General features: G+C 28.7%; 1 long non-coding RNA gene across 1 annotated transcript in view; it reads right to left on the reverse strand.

Annotated features, from left to right (window-relative positions):
* LOC127291211 (uncharacterized) overlaps positions 1-19,935 on the reverse strand; it is a 270,805-nt gene that overhangs the window by 134,259 nt on the left and 116,611 nt on the right. The window contains exon 11 of the long non-coding RNA XR_007844558.1: positions 12,121-12,286. This is a non-coding gene — a long non-coding RNA (uncharacterized LOC127291211). The remainder of the gene's footprint in view (positions 1-12,120; positions 12,287-19,935) is intronic.

A 19,935-nucleotide genomic window follows, 5' to 3' on the forward strand; every position in this document is an offset into this window, starting at 1 on the left:
GTTTTTGTATATTGAAAGTTGGTGTTATTATTTTACCGATCAAATCGATCAACGATCTCATGCAGGGTTGGAAAATTACACTAGGGTCGAACGCCTCACACAATGCGAGAAATGCTTTCCATTAAAATAACATCCTAAAGCATTACCAGCCTCCCCACATGTTTGTTCCATATTGCGTGGTCTCATTTTCTCTCAGATCATTTCATATATATTCCATTTTGTAATAAATTAAAATAATGTATATATTGCCATTAGAATTTTCATTTCTTTTGTTACCTAAACAATATAATCAATTTATTGACAATTTCATCTGCTATATACAATTTTTTTTTTTTGTAGAAAAAAATATTTATTCTAAATTAAAAATTATATTTCTAGTTTGGTTATCTTTAAACGAAATATATTTGTTTATTATAGTTCTCTGCGCAATACTCCTATTTCTAATTGACAATAACGTCAGTTAACAAAAAAAATATATATTTCAAAATCAGTCACGTTAAAAAAGTGATTCTCCAATTTTCAAATGTAACTCTGACTCTATCACTAACCTGTCACATTGCTACATATTACCTATTAGAATTCCACTTGTGTACATTTGAGCGATTTTTGTGTGCAATAATTTTTCAATAGACGAAACGGATCCAATAAAAAACTTCAAACTACTTTGATTCATCAAGCACTTTATTGTCGAATACAATTTTTTTTTTTTTTTTTTTTTTTTTTTTGAGAACATCTCTCTACTTCAATGGCAGAGGTCTGCTCGAAGCGATAGAAAACCAACAAAGGCTAACTCGCAATATTGGAATTTAAATGAAAAGTTTTGAAACAGGTGTGAATTGAAATCTGTTTCATCATTCAGCAATTGCAACAAAGAAGAGAGAGTGAGAGAGAGAGAGAGATGACAAAAAAAAATAGAAACAAACAAGAGAATTTAAAAATCGTAAACCCGTAACAAAATCTCTACAGGTTTCATAAACTGTCATTGTGTATTTATATATATATATATATATATATAGTAAAATTGTCATTCGTGGTACAGAAGGCGTGCATAAGACGTCTTTTGTTTTGAAAATCGTAATTCTACGCCACGCCGGTTGGTCCAGTAAAATAGAGTTGGCATTGTCGATGTTCTCTGACTCTTTGGAATTTTATTGTATACAACTCGAAATCACTCTAGAGCAATATTATATATATATATATATATATATATATATATATATATATATATATATATATATATATATATATATATATATATTCTGAGACATAAGAGGAATATGAGTGAGCTCCACAGGGGGATGGAGGGGAACCTCAGCTTCGAATCAGCATTTTATCACCCCAACAAGCCGGGCTTTTAATGGGCTGTTCGAAAACTGCGCGAAATAATCCGAGTACGAGGGTCGAATGACAATACCTTACGGTTCAGCGCACTATATGCGTTTGAATCGGTATCCACACTTTCTCTCTCTTTCTCCTTTTCTACATATTTTCTCTCTCCTTCTCACTTTTTCTCTCCTCTCGAAAATCTGCGTGTGGTCTCTGTTTAAACTAGCCACGTGGCTACGTTTATGTAACGAGGGTATATCGCAGTCCCTTGAAAACCGAAATCAAATATATTATTCCTGCTCTGATCACCGATCGCGCTCATCCCTCTATTATCCTTCTCAGTTAACTGGAAGATATTGACTCGACTTTATCCACGAAACATAACCAATTCTCAATTATTGGGAGTTTATTTTTTTTAATTAGAATTTCCTTTTGTGCATGATATCTAAATGTTTTTATGACTAAACGGGTATATATGAACAAAATTTTTTAATTGTCATTACAATTATTTGTCAAGATTTTTATGCTTTAGAATAATTTTAAAGGTTGTAGAACAAATTTTGAAGGTTGTAGAACAAATTGTAAGGTTGTAGAACAAATTGTCAGATTGTAGAATAGCTTTGAAGGCTATGTAAAATATTATATTTTCCTAAAAGAAATTTTAATCTTCTCGAACTGAATTTAGGAATGTCATACAAATTTTGAAGATGTAAAATAACCTTTTAAAAGTTTGCAAAATAAATTTAAAGGATGTAGAACAAATTTTAAAAAGGTAAAACAAATTTTAAGGTTGTAGAATAACTTTGAAAATGGTAAAGTATTCTATTTTCTAAAAGAAACTTGAATCTTCCAGGACTAACTACAGGAATGATAAACAAATTTTAAGGATGTATTACAACCTTTAAAAGGTTGCAAAACAAACAAAAAGAATGTAAAAAGAATATTTTAAGGTTCCAGAATAACCGTATAGAAAAATAAAATAAGTTTTAGTAGTGTAAAATAATTTTATAACATTGTAAATCCTACAATAAGTTTCAAGGTTTTAAAACTAATTTTAAGGTTGTAGAACAACATTAAAGGTTGTAAAAAAATGTCTAGATTATAAAATAACCTTTAATAATATTATAGAACAAACTTGAAGGTGGTAAAATAAACTTTTGGAATGTAAAACAAATTATAAGGTTTTAGAAAAGCTATGAAGGAAGTAAAACAAGGACAAAAACCTTCAAGTAAGTTGTAAAACAAATTGAAGCTTGTAAACCAAACATCAAGAATGTAAAACAATTGTTTAAGATTGTAGAAAAATCTTGAAGGAAGTAAACCAAATATTAAGGTTGTAAAATAACCTTCAATTAGGTTGCCAAATTAATTTAAAGGTTGTAGAACAAATTTTAAAAAGGTAAAACAAATTTTAAGGTTTGTAGAATAACTTTGATAATGGTTAAGTATTCTATTTTCTAAAAGAAACTTAAATCTTCCAGGACAAACTTCAGGAATGATAAACAAATTTTAAGGATGTATTACAACCTTTAAAAGGTTGCAAAGCAAATAAAAAGAATGTAAAAAAAGAATATTTTAAGGTTCCAGAATAACCTGGTAAATCCTACAATAAGTTTCAAGGTTTTAAATCCAATTTTAAGGTTGTAGAACAACATTAAAGGTTGTAAAAAAATGTCTAGATTATAAAATAACCTTCAATAATATTATAGAACAAACTTGAAGGTGGTAAAATAAACTTTTGGAATGTAAAACAAATTATAAGGTTTTAGAAAAGCTATGAAGGAAGTAAAACAAGGACAAAAACCTTCAAGTAGGTTGTAAAACAAATTGAAGCTTGTAAACCAAACATCAAAAATATAAAACAATTGTTTAAGATTGTAGAAAAATATTGAAGGAAGTAAACCAAATATTAAGGTTGTAAAATAACCTTCAATTAGGTTGTAAAATAAATTTTAAGATCGTAAAATAACATTCAATTTTGAGTAATAAATTTTTAGATTCAAACATTTTTTTTGATGAAACGTAAAAATTGTTAGAAATTTGGGTTTCCCTTATAAAAATATACATTAAAAAAGGTTTTAGGGATCCTGAGAAGAACGAAAGGAGCAAGTGGCTTCAGCGAGATTATGTTCTTTAAATGGTTTCGATTCCAGAACGTGCTTTCAGTTTTCCAGAAAACACTCTTGTACAAACCTACTTTCTTAAACAAACATTTACAGAACCTGTACGATGGAAATATCGTTCCTCGTTTATAATATACATATATATATATATATATATATATATATATATATATATATATATATATATATACTTATACATATATATATACTTTCTCACACACAAAGTGTTTACACTGTTCTTTCGATATTCTCCAATCTTTTGAGATTTTTCAAGGTTCACCAAATTCTATATGTATTTATTTGCATTTTGTAATGTAAGTATATTTTTTCTCAAAATTTATAGTTTATTTTCAATTTATTTTCTTTTTTTGTTTGTAAATTATATTAATTCAACAATTAGTGTAATTTATCAAGAAAATCAACACCTAGAGAAAAAATATATTTGTTTCGAATAAATACAAAAATAATTTTAAAACAGTAAATTTTTGCAACTACTCTCAACGTTTTTTATATTATGAGCATTACTAAAAGATAATTTAAAAATGAATAAAAATTCTTTCTTCGCGCAAAAATTGAGAACATCGCTCACGGAAAAGGAAGAAGACGATTTATCGAAGTTAAATTGAATAAGTTTTTAATCATTTACGACTAAAGTAAAGTTTTTGAGAGAGGGAGAGAGAGAGAGAAAGAGTATCAAAGTTGATCAGTCATTGATTCTCGAAAAAGGATAATAAAAAATTTCCAAATGGAATTCGATCACTATATATATATATATATATATATATGTGTAACAAAAGTGCGCTGGCAGTAAAATCGTGTCGCTGTAAACGAAGTGACGAGAAGGTCGTGAGCACCGGCGTCACCGTATTAAATCCAAGAGACGCGCGCCTGTACTCTTCATCCGGATACGAAGTAAATATGCAAATTATCGAAACTACCAACCTTCCTCGTCTAAGGGGTTCTCTCACACATATATAACACACAGAGCTAGCTTGCGAGGAGCTTGGTCGATAAGATTCAATTTACTCCCGCACCAAAATTGTGTAGGCACCACCACGTAATACACGTTATATTATTGCTTTAGCAGTAACGCGACAGTTATTTGTATGCAAAATTGTTTCCTAGAACAACTCAACCGTGTAAACGAAAAAACGATCCTGTTGCCTATTTTAGATTGACTTCATATATATATCTTATTTATTTATTAACCATTTCAATCGTTAACTTGATTTTTCTCTGAATTTTCCATTTCACTTCAGTAACATTTTCCCTTAAATACAATTATATTTCACTGAAAAATCAGTAGAATTATTACTGATTTAGTCATCTGTTTTACCATTTGCTGATAAAACAGAATTGACTAAATCTGTTTCATCGGTAATTGGTAAAACAGATTTGATTAAATTTATTTTATCAGCAATCGGTAAAACAGAATTGACTAAATCTGTTTTATCGGTAATTGGTAAAACAGATTTGACTAAATTTGTTTTATCAGCAATCGGTAAAACAGAATCGACTATATCTGCTTTATCAGCAATCGGTAAAACAGATTTGACTAAATCTATATAATAATTCTACTGATTTTCAGTGAAATATAACTGAATTTTAGTTGAAATTTTATTTTTCTACCCCAAGTAGTTTACTTTAAGAGGAAAAATTTGTATTAACAATAGTTTAAAAAAAAAATAATTTTGCAATTATATTTCTTTTACATTTTTATTTTTCTTTATACTTAATTTTTTTCGTTTAAGACAAAAACAAATTGTCAAATGAAATTTAATAATGAAAATAGTGATAAATTAGCAAATTGAAATAGTTTGAGAAAAATTTACTTTCACAAATGGAATACAGTCTTTTTATTGATAGCTCATCCAAGAGGGGTTGGCTCTTATCTCGCTTAACCGGGTGATGGATGCCATCCTTTCCAACTCCTTCGGAGGAGAGCTCCAGTATTCGGACGAATGGAAAGTCGAAAAAAGAGGAAAATAACGGCCCTAGAAAGAACTGCAACACTTTCGTGTATGTATATATATATATATATATATAGCGCGCGCCGCGAGAATAAATCTACTGTGAGCTTCCTCGACTTCTCTTTTCGAGTGCGTTGCTCCGCTTTTGATTTCGTTTGTATGTATCATCAGGGGACCCTTCACAGGAGTCTCTCCTGCAGCTATGCGATAGCTATGGGGCTTTTCACCGTTCGCATCTCAAATCCTATGGGGGTTTGAACCGGACCGCCATGGTGGTATTATAGGATACAGTAGTTTCTGTACCCCGGGTATTTCCTACAAAGGGTGCTTACGGAAATCTATTGGAAAAGCTGATAACTCACCCTACACTCACTCTTTCTCGTTCTCTCTCTCTCTCTTTCTCTCTCACTCTCCTCTTCTCGGCAAAAGTACTTGGTCTGAGTTCGTTGTACTTCAATGCCGAGTTTATTTTCTGTAACTCTATTTATTCAACACTTGAGAGGGAACATTAGTTTTCAGTTTTAACTTTATCCTTTCCATTTTTCTCTTCTTTTAAAAATTTTCTTTCAATATTAAAATTCTACTTTATATATTTCACGGAGAGAAAGGATTGTTACACTGACAATCGGATTGTTAGAAATTATAAATCTGATTTGTTGCAAGACATTTTTTTTTTATTCGAAATTTTTGTGAATTGTAAACAAAAAAAAAGGTTTCCACGACAAATTAAATTAAAATATAAAAATATTGCTGCAACAAAATTTTTTGTTCCTCTAACAATTTAAAAATATTGTACCAACAGTTGAAAAAACAAAAAAAAATTTATTCGCCACAAACTGGATTTAACAATACCTTTTTCGCCATGTGATTATAGATTTAACAATTCCTTTATGTTATTTTTTAAATTTAAAATTAAAATTATTTTGCGGTGTAAATAATTAATTATTTTAGAAGATCAAGAGATTTATTTAATTAATTAATTTAGAATAATCATTATTCTGCAATTAAATACTTATATAGGAATAGTATTTTGAATTGAGAGAAAATTAATTTACTTTTACTTGAGCAAGAATCTTATAAAACAACTATTCACGGAAAGGTTGAGTTTGTGATTTATAAAATTCTTTAAAAGGCACATACACACATTTCTTTAGCGCAGGTGCGGTATCTTAACTCACACGATTGTGTGTGTGTGTGTGGCCAAAGAAAAGGGAAAATAGTTTCCTGCGCGATTCAACAGATTTGTCTTGAAAATTGCGGTGAAAGCGACTGTCATTAACGTTTGACACCTACAATAGAGATTAAGAACTATTTGTATTTATCTATATAATAAATATATATTCCAAAAAAAGAAAATACTCTGGGAAAATAAAACTCTTTTTTTTTGCTTAATGAATCAATTAATTAACATACGTAATTAAGGTCATTAAAATAATTAATTACTTCAACTTGATTTCTCAATCGATTATTTAATTTTTTATATAATTATTTAATTATATATATATATTACTTAGAAAATAATAATTATTATTATTTAGTTAATTAATATTATATATTATTTAGATAATTATTATTATACATTATTTAGATAATTATTATCATTATATACAATTTAGTTAATTAATTTATTACTATTATGCAATTAATTTCTAATAATTAAATTAAAGTTTAATTTTATGAATTAAAAATGAATCTAACTGATTTCTAAAGGGAGGTTAGAAAAGAAAAAAGTTTTTGAAAATATTTTTCTAACAGATGTAATACATATTAATATTGGTAATGTGTCAACGATCGATCATTGAGTAAAACGTGTATAGGGGACTTTTTAAGTTTTCCTTCCGCGTGTTAGGTTTATCGGCCAACTGGTCCAGCGGGAAATCTCCAACTCTACATTGCTCAATCCTCGACTGAATATAAAATACAAACTTGTACACTTGAATACGCTTCGATATATTCCGATCGAGAGATCTGCAGATTCATTGATTTTCCATATATGCGTTATACATAATATAAAAAAAAATTCTGACGAATAAATTACATTTTCATTTCTAATTAGTTGACTACTATTTTTCTTCATTGCCGAGTAAATGAAGCGTGTGAACATACAAGTTACTCAAAATACATTGCAATATTATATATATATATAATATATTTATATTGCAAATGTAAATTGCATTTTTTTTTTACCAAGAAAAAAAATAAACACTCTCATAATTGTCAAGGGAAATTAAATTATTCACCATTCAATGGTAAATACTTTAGTTGAGAAATAACGCTTACAAAATATCAAAAATGATTTACTACTTTGACTTTCATTTTAACGGTTGGAATATTAATTCAAAAAAAAAAAATGTTAACATATTTTTGAGTAGAAAAAAATAGAAGAAAAATTTAATATTACTCTTTTTTTACATGTTTTCATGATTTTTGTAAATTTAAAGAGACAATCGTGTTAAAAATATGTTAGCGATTTATAAATAGGATCAAGTTACGTTTTTAGAATATTTTTTTTTTTAACTGAACCAGGAAAAGCTTTCCCCTTTATTTGTAAACCTAAAACAGGATTCGAAATCTTTGCCACGTTAAGTGTCAAAATGTCATTTCTCAAGGGTCTCTTAAAAAGAATATTATCTCCCCTGCATCACCAATAGTTTCTAAGAATAACAAAACTATCTTCCTGTTACATGTTAAATAATTTTGATGAAATTCTTGAAAAGTTATTTTTAAATAATTATAATAAAATTATAAATAAATATAATCAAATTTAAAACTATTGCTAGTTAAAGCTAAATTTTTTTATAATAATTATTGAAATAAATAAATTCGTAAATAGAAAGACACTCTCTAAATATGAATTAGTAAAAATGTTTACTAATTTGAATTAGTGACTCACTTTTTGCTTTAGAATTAGTGAAATTTTACTAATTTTTAGTAAAAGTTACTAATAATTAGTAAAATTTTACTAATTCAGAAGCAAAAAGTGAGTCACTAATTTAAATTAGTAAACATTTTTACTAATTCAGATTTAGAGAGCAGTTAAGAATTTTTAATGTAGAAAAAATAAAAGACTCAAACGATAAAATGAAATAAAGACTCTTCTATTTCTCCTTAATTTTTTTAAATCTCAAAATTAAACCCATGAAAAATAAACGCAATTTTTTTTGGTAAAATTTTTTTTATATAGAAAAAAAAAAATTACACAAAAGATAAAATGAAATAAAGACTTTACTAAAATTTCCAGTTTACTTTGTGACGGATCAGAGATCATGGATCTTTCTTGGGCACTTGATTGGTTAGCAGAGCGAAGAGAAGTCGGTTGCTCTCTTGTGAAAAGCATTCGATTTGGCTTATGCGAAATCCAGTATCAAAGGAATTGTAAAATAGGCCAAGAACCGGCTCGGTAAACGATGTGTATTCCAACTACATACCTGCCGACTGTGCGCGCATGTATTATTCAACGACTATACGACAACGACGACTACTACGACTCTCAGGGAAAAAGAACCCTTTTTTTTTTTTTTTTTTTTTTTTAATGCCATTTGATGCTCAGTGTGAATCAAGTGCTAAATAGTCAACTATTTTCATATTTAATTTAATAAAAAATTCTTGATAAAGAAAATCTATAAATACATTTGAGAATGACAATAAAAACATGAAAGATGTCGGAGACTATAATTAATCTTAGGAAGCAATCGACACAAAAACAAGAAAACACTTAAGAAGCTAGAAGGAATAAAGGGACGATGAAAAAGTAAGAGAGAGAGAGAAAAAAAACAACCGGAAAGAACAGCGTCAATGACGTTGGAATATAAAAAAAAAAACTCTCGGAAGTTGTGTCGTGGAGAGTGAGCCGTCGAGAGGGGCATTGACAATCCTTTAGATTGTGGTTAGAAGCATTTTTTTTTTCCTTTCTTTTCTCAACGGCTAGTAAACACCAATAGCGGAAAAATGATTGACCCTTTTTCCATTTCAACAAATCATCCCCCCTCCCTACATTTTAAATCATAGAAATCTAATCAAATTTTTTTTCCTTCTATTATTTATTATATTATAACTTATTTATATTATAAAAATATATATTTATTTTATTTATATAAAAAATATATTTTAAAAATACTGATAAAAATTATTTGTTTTTATTCTCCTTGTAATAATTGAGACCTTTTTTTTTATAAGCATTTAAATAGCAATAGAATTCAAGCAATAAACGATTACATCAGCAAATAGACATAGCAGCCTCATAAACGAGCAGTGAAGAGCAAAAAGTTGTAGGAAGGAATCGCGAGCGCCGTGCACAAAGAATTGCACGACAACATGATCGCACACTATATGAGAGAAATGAAAAATTGATGCTCACAATGTTGAACTGATTGAATGCTAATTACGTATTTTTATTGCAATCCAATATTCTATATATTGTAAATTGTTTCGTATTTTAAATTATTTTTTCATTAACTGCCAATTATAATTGAAATCATATTTGTTATGCAACTTTCTTTTTATATTAAAAAATATATATATATATATGCCGCGCATCCAATTAAAAATAGAAGATTATTAATTATTTCTACCACGGGTTTAATGTTTGTGAATTAAAATCAATTGATTTAGTTTTTTTATATAAAAAATGAAATTTCAGCACTTAATTTATATGTGCTATAGATTATATTATATAAATTTAATTTCCCTAAGTCTCGAGCTTCCACTTTTCTCTCTTTGGAAAAAACTTAATCAAACTTTAAGACATGATATTCAACAAACCATTAAAATTTATTTTCTAGAAATATTGTTTCTTATAAATTATACAATATAGTGAAAACTTATAATTTCCAAGTTTTGTAAGTTGCTGAATCTGAATATGACGTTGGAATTATAATCTCCAAGTTTGATTGAAATTTAGAAACTGTAAAATGCATTATATAAAGAGGGAAACTTTGTTGTCCTGCGCGCAAAATAATTAACTGAATTGAGTAATAAAAGAACAAAACTTTTTTTAAATCGTAAAAATAAATAAATTGCAAACAAGGTATTATTAGATATTTTCGTTTTTTTAAGTAGTCAAAGACAGTATTAGTAAGACAGAAGATTACAAATTACTATAATTCAGTAGAAAAAGGGTATTTAGTCAGACACGCTTTTGCAATATTTTTATACTTCAAATTTCAATAGTAAAAGTCCGTTTCTGTCAGACTGATTTTTTTTACAAATTTTTTTAATATAAGTATTTTAATTAGTCAATTTTAATTAATCAGAACGTTTTAAATTCGTGTAATTTAGATATCAGTCTATCAGCGGACGTTAGAAAAATTTGTGTACTTAAGTTTAGTCTTTAGAACCGACTGTTTGGATGATAGTAAGTGAGAGACAATGAAGAAAATAAGGACGAATCAGAAAACGTAAAGAAAAAAGAAAGAAAAAGAAAGAAAAAAAAGAAAGAGAAGAGAAACAATGCCGTGACTCGATGCTGAGTTTCTGGGTGACGTTTCACGTAATTGGAACAATTTTCTCCATTTTCACGACAGCCAGAAACGTGAACTGAAGAAATTCGAAAATTGTTCCATCAGAACGATTCTCCTCAATTGAAATTATTCCCGAATTATTTGATTCCAGATGCTACAGAAAAATGTAATTTGTAAAAAAAAAGGAAAATAACAATAAATCCGTTTTTCTCAATTGTTTAATCAACTTTCGATTTTTTCAATTTTCAAATTATTTCTATATTCTTTTAAATAAATTTTCAATTCAAAATTTGAGTAAAAAATATTTACAATAATTGTGAGAAGAATTTGAATTTTTTTTTACTACATTGTTAAAAATTATTTCCTATTATATAAATTATTGTTGATAAAATTAGTTTTATTTTTCTTATTAATTTTATTATTTTCTGTTATTTCTTGGAACCGTGACAGACAATAATTTAAAGACTAAAAAGCGAAATAACGGGAAAAGGAAACAATCGAAAAGAAACAACTCAGCTCGATTTTATCTATCTATCTCTCTCTCTCTATATATATATATATATATAGATAATATTACATCAATCGGATTTTAAAGGGGGTTTTTGTCTTTTTCATTGAGCCACGCGATTTCTACTTCCATATAGCTTTTATAGTGTCTTTCCAAAAGCTCTGGGCTTTTGGGTTAAAGTTTGAATTGCACTTTGATGAGAATGCACCGTCAAGTTTCTGCTGCGGAGCTTTATTTTATGAGCGCGCGCGTAAACTATATATTGATTGTGCGCTTCGTTCAAAAAAAAAAAAAAAAAAAAAAAAAAAAAAAAAAAAAAGTGGAAAAAAGAGATCACCAAGTGTTTGAAAATTAGTGAACCGTAACTAGAGTAGAGCTACAACAGATATTTGAAAATTGAAACTATGGAAACGGAAATAAAATTTGATTCAGAGGCGAACAACAAAATTTGAATCTTTCACTCGTCTATACCAAAGTATAAAGCATTTTTGTTTTAACACAAAAGAAAGAGAGATCCTCCAAAATATTATTCTTCTTTTTAAAAAGAAATTGTTTTAAATCAAAAACTTATTTTTTAATTTCATTTTCCTAATTTGGTAAAATCTTTTCCTTTCTATTAAAACGATTTTTAATAATAATAATAATAATAATTAATATTATTATAATTTAGTTTGAAAATTTAATAGTAGTTTATTATTATTAATATAATATTAATATATTATTTAAAAACTCACCTGTTGATGATAGGGATGCCTATGATGCGTCGCGTGTTTCCCTTCCTTGTTGCTTCCTAAGTGGCATTAATTGTTAATCACTAAAATACACTACCTAATTAATCGATCGCGATTTTAAAATCGAACACTCCCGAAGCTAATCACTTTTCAACACATCTGTAAATATCTGAAATAGAAAAAAAAATGAATTATTTATATTTCATAGTTATAAAAAATCAAGTTGAGAACACTGCGCGCGTTACAAACGAGGAGTGGGGGAACCAATCACTGATCGTTACCCCCACTCCTCGCATGACGTAACTCGCTGTGATTGGTAGCGCGCCCGGTGTTCTCAACTCATTTTTAAAAAAAATACACAATAATACCGAATTAATATATCAGTAATTACTAATTAATTATCATATTTTTACGATTCAATAATTATAATAATACCAATTGGAATAATTTTTTTTTTTCTAAATTTAAATAATAATTAAAAGAAAAAAAAGTTTGGTATGACAGTGGGGATCGAGAAAAGTCGATATTCGAATGAGACGCTCCATCAAATGACGTACAGAAAGCCTTTGAGGGATGTTGTTGAAATTCCATTTTCTAGAGGAGAAATCTGTCGCATGGACGATGCTCTCAATCACTCAGTGACTTCTATACGTAAGCAAGGCTCTTGTTTCAACGAGCATGAATGCACTGAGACGTGTGCTGGCTCTGCACAGGTCCACAATAATACAAAACGTCAAAGTATGCAGGGCGAACAAAAAAGAAAAAAAAAAAAAAAAAAAAAGTGAAATATACGCCTAACGACAATACCCAGAGTACCATCACATTTAGCAAACTAGTCTCTGAATTGCACCAAGTCCCCGGTGGGTCATTTTGATGCCATCTGGTCCATCGTTGTTGACCTACTTTTACACAACTAAACCGTCTACATATTACCAATTCAATTTTCCATCTCTAAAATCCATAATATATTCTATTATTCATAAATACAAATTATAAAATAGGTTTGAAAATAGATTAACCAATTAATTATTCTTTTTCACTATTAGAAAATAAATATCTAGGGAGAAAAAAATAAATTGTTACATTAGTTTCTAATAAAAATTGATTTCTAATAAATTGATAGTTTACACTATCAAGGAAAAAAAAAAAAAGTGAAATGCGTGATATTTCTCATTATAGGGTAATTTGAAGAGCGACATTATGACATGATGGAAATGCGACGCGCCCACCTGACGATAAAACGATAAACTCAAAGCTATATGTCGTGTAAAATTGATTCTCGTGTCTCGTTCTGATCCCTCGACTAGCGGGCAAATCGCAAAAGGAGGATATGGAGAGAATGAGGCAGACGGAAATTCTCGAGACTGAATTTATTTGACGATCAGGGACCCTATATATATATATATATACCAAGTCGAATCTCAATTCAGCAAGTATTCTTTCTTAAAAATATCAAGAACACTTCGCAATTCTATTTCAAACTGTAACGACAATTGTAACTTCTCTCCATCAAAGCAATATTTTTCTTTTAAAGGCAACATGAATTTTTTCTCTCTCTAAAAAAAATAAAGAACGTAACATTTTCAACAAAAGAAGTAATTTGCAACAGAAATATATATATATATATATAATTTTGTGAAAAAAGACACATTTCGATAAAGGAATCACTTTTCTGACAGTTGTCTCATTTTTATTAAAAGAGAAAATCGCGTTTTTTAAAATTCACATTACATGGAATTTTTCAAATATTGTTATAAATATATTTTAAATTATATAATATTACAGAAAATTAAAAGGCATTAAAATAAGCTGCAACGCTTATTATTTTAATCCAATTTTGCTTATTTTAATTCCAAAATGAATTAAAATAAGCAAAATTGGATTAAAATAATAAGCGTTGCAGTTTATTTTAATACCTTATAACTTTCTGTGATTAGAATGATTAAATGTAAAGATAAAAAAAACTATAATGAAAAATTAAACTGCGGAAATTTAATTTTTCAATAAATTAAATTCAATGCCCTTTTTGTGAATAAATTCTATATTTAGAAGAAAAGAATTTCATTTTCTTTGGAGATTACGTGACTAATCTATATTGAAATGACATAAGCAAAAGCCTGAGATAATCATCATGGTATCAATGGAATTTGTCAGCGCAAAATTGTAATACTATATTTATTTATATACAAAAAGGTTTTAGAGAAGAAAGAGAGAGAGAAGAAAGAAAGAGAGAGAGAGAGAGAGAGAGAGAGAGAGGTGTTATCAAGAAATGGCTAAGGGTGTATATACGTCATCTACCTTTTCCCTATCTCACTACCGACAATTTTCACGAAAAGCGCTTGCTTCTTAGATTTCTCTTTACGCGCGACAATTTTCTCAACAGGATTTACTAAATCTGTTTTTAAGGAGACGATTCTCTCTCTCTCTCTCCCTCATTCACTCATTGCCCTAAATCTAAATGGAAATTCAACGATAAAATTCATTTTTGTTTTCAAACAAACAAAATAAATAATTGAAAGAAAATAAATTTTATTAATTAAAATTTTTTTTCTGTTTTAAAGAACCAGTTGTTAAAAAATAATTTCTTTACTAAACAGGTCAAAAATTAGTTTGTATATAATAAAATATACACTGAGAAAAAAATTTAGTGTTTGCAACAAAATTGTTTGGTTAGGCAATTTTGGTTCTTGTAGCCAAATTTTGGTTGGCTGAAACAAAGTCGTAGAGTTATCTCAACCAAACATTTGATTAGGCCAACAAAATTATCTGGTTGAACATTTTTAAATTCCAACCAAAATTTGGTTGCGACAACCAAATAATTTGATACGCTCTCAGCTCATAGCTTAAGAGAACAGTTAGTTTAAATCTCTCACAAGGATGGGTAGTCCAGTGGTTAGAGCACCCGACCTTTAGTTTTAAAACAGAGGTTCGATCCCTGGCGGAGATGAGATTTTTCAAAATCCTCAAATATTTCAATTGGATAAATATAAATTTAATGTGAAATTAAAAATAAATAAATAATGAAAAAGATAAAAAGAATAGAGATAAGGTAAAAAAAAAACTATTTGTTTGATCAACCAAACATTTTTGTTGACTTAACAAAAAAAATTTGGTTGGGCTAACCAAACATTTTTGTTATCCCAACAAAAAACACTCAACCAAATTTTTTGGTTGACTCAAACAAATATTTTGGTTGCTTAAATACCAACAAAATTTTTTTGTTGGCCCAAGCAAATTTTGGTTGCTCTGACTAAATATTTTTCTCAGTGTAGCCATGGTTTACCATGGAAACGGTTTCTATGGTAACGTTTGTCATAGTAATGATTCCTATGGTAATGGTAGTTATGGAAACAGTTGCTATGGCAGCGGTTGTCATGGAAACGGTTGCTATGAAAACAGTTGCTATGGTTAATGTTACCATGGCAACCGTACGAGTGTATATAGTTTCAAAATTTGAAAATCTTTATACTACAAAATATATTTTTCCCTTAAGAATATCTCCTCAGTTTATATTTATGTATAAATTTGAACATTAAAAATATATTGCATTTAACTTGGTTAAATCAAAGTTTAAAGAATCGCTTGTGAAAGAATTTTCACGGCACAGGTGATTTTATTAAAAATTCACGCGTTTAGAAAGTGCCGTCAGTGTCGTGCAAGGTTTATGCTGTCAACCCTCTTTCGGTGAATGGCGAGACGGAGCTTGGAGGACGAAAATGCAACAGTATTATGTATATATATATATATATATAGAACTGAGAGAAAACGGATACGGTGCAAGGTATATCAAGATTTTACCCTTGTTGTCAACCTCTCAACTAGATAGGCGGAAGAGAAAGAGAGAGAGAGAGAATATACTGAGAAACAAAGATAGAGAGACGAGTTTCTGAGGGTGAGCCTCATTTAAATAACAGATAATTGCTGGTTCTGTTAATTGAAGCATCGTAAGTAACCGAGAGCTGTGCGTTAGTCACCTATATATATATATATATATATATATATATATATACAAATGTCGAAAAGATTTCCAACAAAAGAGCAAAAAATAAAAAAATGTTTATCTCATTTTTTTTTTACTCATGATACTAATATATAAATAAAAAATTTCTCTAAAATAAATAAATTTGTAATTTCTAAAAGTAAATAAATAGAAAATTCATTTCTAAAATAAATAATTAAGTATGAGTTTGAAATAAATAAAAACTTTATTTTTATAATTCGATCAATGTAGATCGATATTTTTTTAACCCATAAGAAAAAATAAAAAAATATAAGAAAAAAAAGCAAAAGATACATAAGAAATAAAAAAGAAAAACAAAAAAAAAATTAAGAGAACATCTATATCTCGAGAAGTAATTTATAGCAGGATAGATATATTTGAAGATGTACAAAAAAATAGTAAATAAGTAATTAGAAACATTCCTTATAGACACGCGAGTAGTAAAAAGAAAAAATTATTTTGTTAAAAGTAAATGCATCTGCGCAAGAGTAGACTGAGATTAAAATCGACAGAGAAAGAAAGAAACATGACTGTATGTTGACAACACGAGATACGGGAACGAAGAGAGAGAGAGAAAGAGAGAGAGAGAGAGTGAATGAAGAAAAAGGATTTATGAAAGGTGTTTTAGAAGTCTATACATAATAAGTTAAAACCCCAGCATCGATAAACGGTTCCATTAGCGCGCGGCTAAGTGTACTTGTCTATTGCGCATACTGTACAGAATACACGCGTTTTCTTTATCGCTCCAAACCACCACGAGGCTTATAATTTGAAATTGTTTATTACCCTTTATAATGCTTTGCGAACGCCACCTTGAAAAATAGAAATGAAATTCGTAATTTCGCATCGGTGTGAGGACAAAAAAAAGAAGAAAAAAAATTGATAAAACTTTAAATTGACCGATAAACGTTTTAAAATACCAATAAAAAAAATGCCCGGTTTTTATATTTCTTAAAAATACTCTTTAAATATAAAATGTTATTAATATTTTTCAAAGATAATATCTCTAACCTTATAGTCGGCAACTGATGAATCACACATTTTGGACGATAAAATGTACCGGAAACACTTGTGATTTTAAAAATTCTAAACACTACCGAAAAATCAATTTTTAATTTAAAAAACAAAATACTATTTCTAAAGATTTAAGCGATCGCGTTTTTTCAAGAATTTTGAACACTCCCGGAATAAAAAAATTTACAGTCAAATTTTGCTTGCAATATACAAACACAACAACAACGTTTAAACAGGTCAATACACGAATTGCAACTGATTGAATTTTATGATCTTTGGGTTATTTTCTACCATGATCTTCGCCTTATAAAATTTTCCCTAACAATAATAAACAGGTCAAATCATGAATTGCAATTAATTAAACGTTCCTTTAATTTTCAAATTCATTGAGCTTTTGGAAAATAAATGTGATTCATTACTGGTAAAAAGAAAAAAAAAATTTGTTTTTAGTTTGAAACAAATCCACGGGTGGCTCAATTGAAAACGCGTATACAGATTATCGCGATTTAACTCGCGAGCGTGTCTATTATATTTAAAGAAGAGATTCTTCGATGTTTAATTCGATTATATTTTGAATGCAATATCATGCAGAAGCACATACTATCCAGTATATATAGGCGCAGGTGCATTTTGCAGCATGAGAGCCGTATACTGATCCCTAGCATGACCTCTGGATTAGACATATACACGTATGATACTGAATCACAGCAGAGCATTACCATAGTTAAGAAGCATGTCACTGCGTATCACGATTCCGTTATAACTTCAATGTATCGCAAAATTCTATAGTATCCCACTGTGAGCTTCCTCGCCATATATATATATTGTGAATATGACCCTCTCGACTAAATTTATTGGTTCATTTATTTAAAATCATTGGTCATATGAAAAAATAAATAACAGTTGATTCCGATTTTAAAATGTATATAAAATAAAAATATTAATAAAATCCACCGGACTTATTGTATAATTTTTTTTTATTAGCTTAATATTACGAATATTTCACAGAAAATTAAATGGCATTAAAATAAGCTGAAACGCTTATTATTTTAATCCAATTTTACTTATTTTAATCCATTTTGGTATTAAAATAAGCAAAATTGGATTAAAATAATAAGCGTTGCAGCTTATTTTAATGCCTTTTAATTTTCTGTGTTCATATAATACTATGCCCGTGTAGAAATTTTTGCCAGGCCCTGATTAGGAAATCCACATTTTCTGATCGCCCTGATTTGGCCCTAATTAGGTGTGGCGTCTCATTCCCTACTAGGGCCCTGATACGGTAATTTCTACTTGGTAAAACACTCTCTAAATCTGAATTAGTAAATATATTTACTAATTTAAATTAGTGACTCACTTTTTGCTTTAGAATTAGTAAAATTTTACTAATTTTTAGTAAAAGTTACTAATAATTAGTCAAATTTTACTAATTCAGAAGCAAAAAGTGAGTCACTAATTCAGATTTACTCTCTAAATTTGAATCAGCGATAAGTATACCACTGGTACCAATCAGCAGATATACGCTGAAAAATCAGTGAAATTCCACTAATTCATCAGTGCATATAAGCTGATTGGAATCAGTGGTATACTTATAGCTGAGAATCAGCGAGATTCCGCTGATTCAAATTTAGAGAGTAGAGAGCGAAATTCAATATATTTTTGAACATTGTGACTCATTTGAATTTTTATTTGGAAAAACAAATATTCGATTTTCTTTTTCAAAAATATATTGGAAAAATTCACGAATTTACACTTTGGAAAATTATATGAGGAAAGAAGAAAGCAGATTACATATCCTTCGAAATGAAATGATACTCAGTTTAGTTTCAAGTGAGATTTTAGGAAGAACTGTAGAGGAGTAATAGTCTGAGGAAATTTCTCAACGTATGGCCAGTTTTCGCAGTTTCAACGATGGTTATGAAGTTGGGAAGGTGGAACTTCGCAGATGGCACCACATGGCCCCCTATAACTTTCCTCATTTATGGCTGCCCATTAGGACACGAGGTTACTAACCCAAACTTACACAGTTACATTTTTATTTTACAAAATAGATAAAAAAAAAAAGACGAATAAAATACCGAATAACAAAAATTATTTTTAAAAGAGATAAATAACAAAATCCAAACAAGAACAGATTTTTTTAATTTAACGTTATCATATCTCTGTATTGAAAAAAAAACCCCCGAATTAAAATCATGAAAAGCAATTAAATCACCAATATCGTTTCCTGTTTCCCTTACAATATATATATATATAACTAAATCACCTCGAATCGATTCAGATAATGATGTTTAATGATGGCTAATTATCTCACATCCACAATCAACTTACTTTAATGAAATAAATTGCTTAATAGAAAATAAAATTTTTTTTTTCTTCAACTTTCCATGGACTCGCGAGATAAATACACTCTGATAATAAGATTCTACCTGCAATTAAAATCGAATCCTGACAAGCTCCCGTTACTGTACAGGAAATCGAGAAGGTATATTGTATATAAATTCCTATATATACACAAATTGACAGACGCGTGCGAATTACTTTGAAATCATTGTCGTGTTAAAAGCGCTACAAAACCCATATGCGATAATCGTGTTTTACTTATCTATGTATTTATCGAAAGAAAAAAACAAACATCGTTAAAGTGTACTAGTACTTTATGAGATTAGCGGATTCTCCCCATTTTTTTTTATGAATTACATTTTTTTAATTCCATCGTTATTTTTTTTTTTTTTTTTGACTATTTAAAAAATTTAATTAACCAAAAATGAAAATCGCATATTTTCTTTTTTTAATACAGAAGA

The sequence above is a fragment of the Leptopilina boulardi genome, unplaced genomic scaffold (assembly GCF_019393585.1).
Source record: "Leptopilina boulardi isolate dan_hultmark-lab unplaced genomic scaffold, ZJU_Lbou_2.1 LbouV2_126, whole genome shotgun sequence".
Classification (NCBI taxonomy): Eukaryota; Metazoa; Arthropoda; class Insecta; order Hymenoptera; family Figitidae; genus Leptopilina; species Leptopilina boulardi.